This window comes from Gavialis gangeticus, unplaced genomic scaffold, assembly GCF_001723915.1.
Source record: "Gavialis gangeticus isolate Ggan-Ray unplaced genomic scaffold, GavGan_comp1, whole genome shotgun sequence".
NCBI lineage: Eukaryota > Metazoa > Chordata > Crocodylia > Gavialidae > Gavialis > Gavialis gangeticus.
The window spans coordinates 145731726-145742092 of NW_017728992.1; the positions used below are offsets into that span (position 1 = coordinate 145731726).

Genomic DNA, 10367 nt, shown 5'->3' on the forward strand with positions numbered 1-10367 from the left:
TCTGGGGAGCTTCTTCGGTTATGGCAGAGGCTGCATAAAGTTAGCACAAGATTTTATTTTAGTGTCTGTCTTGATAAACTTTGAGGGCAGAAGAGACCATTGAACTACATCAAGCTGGGCAGCTTCTAGTTTAAAATAATCCTGTATAGGTTTAAAAATCAAATCAATTGAGAACTTCCATATTCCATTACCCTCCCTGGTCAAATATTTATCTTATAATGCCAGTTTTATCTTTTGCTTCAATTTCCAACCAGTTGGTTGTATTGTATTTTTGTCTGTTGGGTTAAAAAACCCTCAAGCATCCTTTTCCTGTGTGGTTTCATTGAAGTCCATGATCCTGTAGTCGTTGAAATTTCTGTAATGTTAAAAAGAAAGCATGTTTTATCAGTGTAAGGAATTCCTCTTCGCCCTCTCTGGTTTTTCAAAATCCTTTCTAAGTGTGAAAACAAACTGGGCACAGTACTGTATGTGTGGCCTCAACCTTGCCATATTAAGAAGTAAAATTACCTTTTTACTCCTACTTGATAGTCCCCTTATTATACATCGCCTGTTAATCTTTATTGCCACATCATTACACTAGGAGTTTGTGTTCAGTAGTTAGCAACCATGACTTTTTAAGGATTTTTTTTTTGGTTTGTGTTCTCCAGGATACAGTCCCTTAGCCTGTAAATTTGCCCTACCTTTCATTTTTCCTAGATATATAACGTAAATTACAAACCAGGATTGTTGCCACATGATTACTGCCTCATGATTGTTGCCACAGAGCAATCTGGGTTCAGTCAATCTTTCTTCTTTGTTATTTACCAGGTAACTAATCTTGATGTCATCTGAAGACTTAATCAGCAATGATTTTGTTTTCTGAGAAATCACTGGTGAAAGTATAGGATAGCTCTACCACGAGGAACAATTCCTGACTAACCCCTTTAGAAAGAGACTGCTGGCAAATATTTCTCTACATCTACTACATGTGGAACAAATTGAGCTATATTTTGACTCTGTCCATTGTGCAGTTTTCTCAGGAGTTACAGAAGGTGGAATTTAGAACAAAGACCTGCCTCTCTCATGTACTTCAATAATGTAGGTATGACCCCAACTTTTCTTCTGGCTGTTGCAAAGCAATGTCCCATGTGGGGCTAGCCGTGTGTATGTTTAGAAACTGCCCAAGCACTTACTATCATGCTGCATTTTTGGCATGTTTAATGTTCTGCAGTCTGCAAGAATATTGCCGTTTGCTGAGCTTATAGTTTGCAAATTAGATTAGCTAGTTTTACCAACACAAAAATGGATTTAAGTAGAGGCTTTGAAAAAAGCTACAATATTGTAATGATTCAGCATTTTTAATTTATTATGAGTTTTAGGGTAAGTTGACTGAATTTTCTTTGGGGAAAAAAAAAAAACTTAAGGGCCAAACAAAACAACAAAAGCTTTTGCAGACACGAGGAATGGCTTTGAACCTGAACCCATTTTTTTCAATAAGAAAACTTGATTGTTTTAATGTTCTATGTAGGCTTTGCATCAGTTATTCTCAACCAGGGTGCCGTGGTACCCTGGGGTACCTTAAGATTCTTTCAAGGGTGTTGCAAGGTGCCACACAATGTTAGTACTGTTAGGCTTTAACAATTTTAAACAACTTTAAAGCTTGCAAACAATTCACAAGAGAAACCCAAAGTGTGCACACTACCCATAGGATTACTGGGGCCTCTTTAATGTGAATATCTACAGACCTTACTTGTGCAGGCCCCCTTTGCTGCCCAGAAGGTCCCATGCTTTCAGTTACTACTCTTTGTGTCAGTAGCATACCCAGGGTGAGCTGAGCAAGGAATTAGCCCTCAACACAGATTTAGAGGGAGCACCAAAATGACAGCTCCAAGGAAACTGACAGGTGCCCCCTCTGTTTTTTAGGGTTGTGCAAAATGGGCCATATTCGATTTGGATTTGGACCAAATTGGAGACAGGGAGACAAAGATTCGATTTGTTGACTCGGATCACTGTCCCGATTCATTTTGGCTTAATCCGAATCTGAAGATTCAAAGCTGATTGAGAGAATCAGCAATTCAGCCATAGACACAGCTTTAAATGTTTTTTCTACATACCTTTAGGTACTAGGTGTGGCTCATGGATACTGGGGTGGATGGAGTGTCCCACAGGAACCCGGGGGGGGGGCAAATGCTCAGCAGCAAACCCAGAAGTGGACTGGAAGTACTTCTGGTCCACTTCTGGGTCTTTTGCTGAGCACACTAGGCCCCAACCCCCTGCACTCCAGTGGCTTGGTGATTGGATGTAGGGGGACCCTAGGTGCCCCCCCAGACTCAGGAAGCACCAGTTGCCAAGCCAGGGGGTTGAAGGGGGGGGGGCCCTGCACGCTCCCCGGTGGACCCAGAAGTTGACTGGAAGTGCTTCCAGTCCACTTCTGGGTCTGCTGCCAAGCATGCTTGTGATACCCCCACCCTACCACACACATTTCTGTGGGACACTCCATCCACCCCAGCATTTCAGCATTCACAAGCCACCAGGTACCTTGAGGTATGTAGGAAAAACATTTAAAGCTATGTCCAAATCATCAAATCTCTCTGATTTGGTAGAGATTTGGCCCAATTCAAATCAGCAACTGAAGCTTTGCACAGCCCTACTGTTTTGGTTGGGATACTAAAAGACAGGTGGTGTGAGCAGGCCCTCAATAGCATCTTTACCTAGAACGGTGAAACTGTTAACTACATTTCTGCCTTCAGCATTTTTCTCTCTCCTCACTCTATCCTTTAAAAAGGGGGTAGAGTCCTCTGTTAGAGCTTGATGTGTATTCCAGGAGCTACAACTAGAGCAGATTAGAGCTGCTATGTCATTAGAGAGGACTGGGTTTAAGAGCAGCTGCAAAACAACTTCTACTCTCCTTCAAAATCAGTGGTTAAAGGCTTGTTCTGCACTTTCTGTGACAGTACAGTGGCTCTAGCTGCTGCTTCTCATTCCTTCCAGTGCAAAGATGAGCCCCAGTGGCTGGAGCAGCTAAGGTCCCTCAGGTGTTCAGGCTACTCCTTCCAATTTTTTTTGCTTGTTGAAGGGAGAGTGAGGGGCAAGGGGAGGACCAAATGCAGTGTTTCTGCAGATTCTTCAGAACTGTAGAGTACCAGACAGACCAGACCAGACCAGACCAGGGGCATGAAGCATTCCACAGAATGAGCAGTGCTGGAGAAATATGATTTCTGGCAAGTGCATCTACACTAGATATTTACTGTGGAGCTGCCTAATTAGCTCCACAGTAAAGTCTCAGTGTCTACACATGCAGTCCTATTAGGCTGCAGGAAACTAACTCCATTGTATGTTAGTACTTGTAAATACAAGTCCTATCCTTCAGCAGCCTTCTTTAGTGTGTAGTAACACATATGTAGATACTGACAGGGCTGGCTGGGTCACAAGTGTGCTTCAGTGGAGGGGCTGCATGCCAGCTAGCCCTGCACCGGAGTACCTTCTTACCCTGGCCAGCCCCTCTGCAGCATGTTGAGTTGGGTTGGAGCAGCCTAGGGCCCCCTGGCAACCAAGGCTATTCTAACCTGGCTTAACATGCTGTGGTCCCAGGCATATATGTAAATGCAGTACCTGGGAGCAATATACTCTGGTGTAATATGCACCAGTTTGTGTCGCATTGATTTCCCACATACTCATGCCTGGTGGTAGTTATACCAATGTGCAATGGATGTGAGTAGGATCAGAATCAGTCTTTTAGGATGCATACCATTAATCCAACCTAAAGGCAAAATAACTTAAAAACTGTTTATCCCATTTACATGGATCTCAGCAGAAGCTGTGTACATGGTACACTTGGGATTCTTACTGGCTTATTTAGACCTTTACCAATATATTCACATAAGCTTCTCTATCCTCTATTACAGAAACATCTAAGGTCTGGGAATTAGTTCTCTCATATACTGTAATTGGATTTAAATGTTAATTTTTTCCATTTCCTTAAGTGTATGGTTAACATGAGTTTAATACTTTATGCAATAATGATACAATTTCTTATATTGGAAAAAATAGGAAATGGTTATTCTAGATTTCATTTGAAATAAGTTAATGGGATCTTCCCATCTTGTTTAAGTAATAAACCTGACCCTCTCACTTTCTATAATGGCTCAATATCATTTTCTCAAAGTCAGTACAGCTTTCACTGATGGAATGGTCCCATCACATAATGCATAGAGAGGGATGTGACATTGTTCTTACCCATCACTTTAAAGATGTTCTGGTTTGACTTATTTCTTTCTTTCAAAAGGATTTTCCTTCTAGCTCTTGTTCTTCTTAGGAACAAAGACCTATAAGGCACTTCCTGGGTTCATCAAACTAGTCCCCCTGAAACTTCAGGCAACAAAATATCTCTCTTTTTATCTGATCTAATTATTTGAACCCAATACTTGTATTGCTATGGAAGTATTCTGAGAGAAACCCTAGTCTTGCAATAATTGTAGAAAGGTAGAACCCTATACTCTGGCAGAAGCCTGAACCAGTCAAAGTTTCCTATAAGTTTGTGCCCCATTTGTCTTGTTTTGGGGATAAGAAGTAATGAAGCAGGAAAGAGGATGCCAGGGTGTTGGTTATAGCCCCCAGATTCTCAGGACCAACAAAAGCCCTGATACTACTTAGACAGCACTGGCAGCTGCCATTAGCCTTAATATTCTTAATGGGTCCAAAGTCTAATGTTGGCAGAATAGATCTCTGCCCACTATGGAGGACCTGCTGTGCACCTGGGGCCACATGGGGAGCTGGGGTGCATATGAAGGTATGTACTAAAAGAACAGGGCCCAAATACAACAAGAAGTTTCCCTGTCCTAGCAATGTTCAGAGTTTACCAACTTCACAAAGTATTGGAAGCGTCTTATAGGGGTTTGGCAGAATTCAATGCTGTCTCTTCCTATTGGCACACTTGAGCCAGGATATAGATCGTAATGAAAGTTATGAAAATGAGGTATGTGTGCTATTATGCACCCCTTCAATGTTTGTGTAATTGCTGAAGTACTTGTTTAGGAAATGCGCTGCAGGAACAAATTTGCTAATTTAATGTGAGTATGGAACAATGACGAGTCAAGTGTAAAGGCTGCAGTCACAGAGGAATGATTATCATGCTCAGCACTATTACATGACAAAGTTTATGAAATTCTTATGATGTTTAAGACCAAAGCTTTATCTTGGAGAGAGTAGAAAGGGAGCTGTAATGCAGTTTTATGGATTGTCAGTATGAAGAGAGTACTTACATATTTTCATCATACCACATAGCTAGTAATTGGGTTTTTATCGTTTGTGTTTTCTGTCTAGTTGAGCTATACTGTGTCATCTTGTTTACAAGAACCCACAGCATTGCCATGTTAACAAATGCAATCTAGCCTCAGAGTGTCCTGTTTACTTGTAGATTTTGATTAAACTAGAAAATTAATGAATAAGTTCAAGGCAATTCATAGTAAAAATATTTTTATTCTTCCAAATGCAAGTTAGATTTACTTCTTAACTTTTTTATTTATTTTTAATGATATCTACACTATACATCTTTATGTAATACTTATATTGCACACTGTGGCTGTGTCTATACATACACTTAACTGTAGAGTAAACTAATTAACTGCAGAGTAAAGTGTCAGTATCTACACATGTGATGGTCTTAGGCCACAGTAAACTAATTAATGCTGCAGTGAGATAGTACTGTCCCCAACACTACTATCTTATGCTGGGTTAATTTACTGTGATTAAATGCATCACTGCATGCACTGACTGCAGGCATAAATTGTATCCAGTCAGCCCAGCCAGCTGGGGACCATCCTCCTGTTGGCTACCTAGTCACATGGCTCTGCACTTTTAGCCCTCTCATGCCCCAGACAGCCTGATGATGCCCCCAGAGCCTGAGGCTGAACCCCTATGTCCCCTGCCAGCCTGGGCCTGCTCCACCCTGGCTCAAATTGCTGCTGTCCCGGGCACACATGTAGGCACTGCGCCCAGGAGTAATTTACTAGCTCAAACTGCTCCAGAGTTTATTGCTTTGCATTAATTACACATGTAGACACACCCTGTTTGGCTTATTGTTGACTATGGTGGTTATAGAATTGTTTGGGTATATCATCTCCTGTTCACAAATCCCAATAAACTGTTCAAAGAATACTACCCACTGGATATATAGATACTGACTGCTACATAGTAGCTGGGATTTGGGTGTGTGAAAATATTCAGGAGGTTATATTGGGTAAAAAATGGCCAACCAATCTAAGTTAGTCTGGCTATGTGCAGACATGTAAATTTAGATCCCTGGTTAGGTCAATCTAAGTACTATGCAGATATTTCCCAAAGGTTAGATTGCTCCAAAAATGTCTGTTTTGTCTAATTTTAGTTCACCTGAGAAGTGCATTAAATTAGATTGGGCACGGTTAGATCAAACTAGCTGAACATGTTCAGAGCTCGGCCATGGGGCTGGGAAAGATCACCATGCCCCAGCCCCAAGGCTGTTTTTTTCCTATGCCCTTAGTTCCCCTGTCTCTGGGCCCTTCACTCATCTCCAGGTGGGCAACTCACCCTCCCCCACATCTCCCCAAACTAGCTAGCTGCCCTGAGCCTGAACACTGCCCCCAGTGCCGGTTGTATTGGCATTTGCTGGTGCCTAGAACCCAACCAAAGTAAATTGGGGTTGAGAGAAAGAGTGGGTGGGATCAATGGGACTGGGGTTAGTCTATAGGGGCGGACTTATTCATCTGGGGTGGAGAGGTTGAGGAACTAAAAATAGCCCATGCTCAGACAGGGGGAAGAGAGCCCCTGATCGCACTAACTACCCCCCGGTCACCTGCAGAGCTGTTAGTCCCCTGATCCACACACTTACTTTGATCAAGTTTCCAGCACTGAGAGTAGTTTGAAGGATTAGGGGAAGGTATGGCAGGGTGGGAGGGGGGGTTCAGATGAAGATTTAGTGGGATTAGAGAGACTGTCTGATTCCATCCCCAACCTTTCACCTGCAGTTCCTGATAGCCCCTGATCCCACAAACCATCCCAGATCCCACCACCACCCCCCAAACCTCCTGGCGGACCCTTAGACCCTTGACTTGAATTGGGCTCCTGGCACCTATCTAATCACTGAGTTAGATTGGACAGCCATTTTAATCTGATCTAACCTCCCAAACTTCTAAATGTAATGTCCATAAACCTTTCAAAAAATACAACCTGCTGAACATGTAGGGCACTTTAAAAACATGCTTGGGGAGGGAGTAAGGGGGTTGAGGGTGTGGTGTTTTAATTAGAGTGTCTTTGAGAGACGCTGTAATTAAAGCACCACTGCATCTCATGTATCAGCATCCCCGGGCTTAAAAATGGCAGCAGGGGTGCTTGAACTAAAGCTTGCTCAGTGCTCTAAAGCTTGTTCATCACCATTTTTAAATGAAGAGACACTGATCCATGAGATGCAGGAGGCTGCTGGAGCACAGCATTTGCCATGCTCCAGCAGAATATTCATTGGAATCCCATCATGTTGGAGCAGACTCTGCACTCATGTGTAGGTGCCCATAGATACTGACTGCTACATTGTAGATGGGATTTTAGCCTTTGTAACCCTAACCTGTGGCAGGGGATGGAAAATGTCTTTCTCTATATTCATGTCTGCTGCTTCATTTAGTATGCTTTGCAATACTCTTCACCATTTTGTATTTTATGACATACTTTACCACTTTTTTTAATCCCAGAGGTATTTTTCATATTCCTCTGCCTCTCTAAAATCCTGGATCCTTAGTTCCTGAATAAAAAATACTAAAAGCAACTAATAAATCTTGACCATCTAAAAATGACCTGAAATAACTCTTCTGTACATGCAAATGGTACTGTTTTTATGACCAAAGATGTTGAAATTGTCTAGAGATAGAAGTAATTCCTTCATTCTATGAGATTCTGGATATCCCTTTTCTAGCTGTACAGATTTCTTAGAGACCACTTGGTTGGTTAGGTATCAACCCTTAAATTTGTCCCTTATACAAGGCAAAACACTCTTTCTCTTATCAAACTGCCCTAAACTGGCATGACTGCTGGGTTCTTTGGGTGAAGCAACATTTGTCTTACAACATCTTTTATTGGACCAACTGCATGGTTGAGAGAGATGTTAAACAAGCTTTTCAGCACAAAATTCCCATCTTAGAATTATTTAAGGAAGAGAGAGAATGCTACCTTCTGTAAGAAGAAAATAAGAAACCAGTTTATGAATAGTGGTTTAAAATATGGAGGCTTACTTAGCTTTGTTGCACTTGATAAACCATTTTAATTATATTTAGGACCTCAGTGTTGCATCTGATCCAAAGATTTTCAACCTTTTACTGAATTTTTAACATATTCATGTAGCATCTAAATTTATTTTTCCTTATGGGTCCTCCACACAAGTATTGATCATGTCTACTTCTCCCTATTTTGAGATGTTCTCAGTGTTCAAAATTTATTTGGCTACAGGCTATTTCATCCAGTACTTTATTTCTCTGTTTGTCTTTAAATTCTGCTACATGTACCTCTCAATTTAGGCCATACTCTGTATTTGAGTCATCAAACCATAAGGTTTTATTAAAATGAAAAGTCCTTTTACTTTCACAGTGACTCTCATAGAACTGTCAGCATTGGTTATATTCCCCTTTGTTTAACAGAATCTTTAGTCTCGCTTTTCAGTTGTATAATTAAGTTTTAAACATACCTGTTTAGAAATTCATTAAAAAATGTCTTCATTGCAAAAAAGGAACTAGATACTTAAATTTCACATGGAAATGTTCCATACCATTTCCCTTTTTAGTGGAGAGAGGTAAGGGGTTCTAGCAAGTGCTAGACAAGAATCATGTTGTCATTCGTCAACTTGAGGCTAATCAACTGTCAGGTGTGTCTAGCAGTTAGTTACCTGCTAATGCCGCTTCCTGTCCACTTTGAAGTTAAAAAGCAGAGCAATTCTGGAATTAAGTTTGAGGAGGTGTGTGCTTACACGGATACAAGCTGAAGCTAGACAAGATCACTTCCACCTATCCACATTGCATTGCTATAGATATGCTATGCTTTGCCATACCCTCATCCACACCGTCTCGTACACATATCTAGTGCTAAAACTTTTGGAGCATATCCCATCTGGGATTTCCTAGCACAACCCAGAATGGAGTGTCACTTAGGAATTGTCTTTCCTGGTCCAAAGATTGCATGGCTTTTCCAGCTCAATCAGGTCTATTGCTATCTGTCTGTATTGCCTGTTTTAAGAGATGTAGTCTGGTCCTTTGTAAGGACCTTTAGCTTTGCTGGTCATAGATTCATAGATATTAGGGTCAGAAGGGACCTCAGTAGGTCATCAAGTCTGACCCCCTGCCCTGGGCAGGAAAGAGCGTTTGGATCAGATGACCCCAGCTAGGTGCTTGTCCAGTCTTCTTTAGAAGACCCCCAGGGTAGGGGAGGGCACCACCTCCCTTGGAAGCCCATTCCAGATTCTGGCAACCCTTATTGTGAAGAAGTTCTTTCTAATGCCCAACCTAAATATGCTCTTCATCAATTTGTGGCCATTGTTCCTAGTTACTCCAGGGGGTGCCCTAGTAAACAGAGCATCTCCAATTCCCTGCTGCCCTCCCCTGATGAATTTTTAGGCAGCCACAAAGTCACCTCTCAGCCTTCTCTTGCAAAGGCGGAAGAGATCTAGGTCTCTCAGTCTCTTCCCGTAGGGCTTTGCCTGCAGGCCTCTGACCATACAAGTGGCCCTCCTCTGAACCCTCTCAAGATTTTTCACAACCCTCTTGAAGTGCAACGCCCAAAACTGGATGCAGTACTCCAACTGCAGTCTGATCAGTGCTGCATAGAGGGGAAGCATCACCTCCCTGGACCTGTTCATCATGCATCTGCTAGTGCATGATAAAGTGTGGTTAGGCTTGTTGATCACTTCATCGCATTGACGACTCACATTCATCTTGGAGTCAGCTATGACTCCAAGATCCCTTTCCACTGCTGTGTTTATGTGAAGGTCATCCCCCAGCCTGTAAGTGGGTTGTTGGGGTTTTTTTGCCCAGGTACAGCACTTTCCACTTATCTTTACAAGTTGAACTACATCTTATTTCATTCTGTCCATTTTCCCAACCTGTCCAGATCCATCTGGATTCATTCCCTGTCCTCTGGCATGTTAACTCTGCCCCATAATTTGGTATCATTTGTGAACTTGGACAGGGTGCTCTCCATGCCCTCGTCCAAGTCACTGATGAAGACATTGAATAGCACCGGCCCAAGGACTGAGCCTTGCGGGACTCCACTGCCCAAATCTTTGCAGGTCAATATTGGCCCATCCAGCACCACTATCTGGGTGTGACCCCTAAGCATATTTGCCACCCACCTGATCATGTAATCATCTACATCACAGC

At 42.2% G+C, this 10367-nt stretch overlaps 1 protein-coding gene across 2 annotated transcripts in view; it reads left to right on the forward strand.

Annotated features, from left to right (window-relative positions):
• The window catches only part of RALYL (RALY RNA binding protein-like), a 939792-nt gene that overhangs the window by 242535 nt on the left and 686890 nt on the right, over window positions 1-10367 (forward strand). The window lies entirely within an intron of this gene.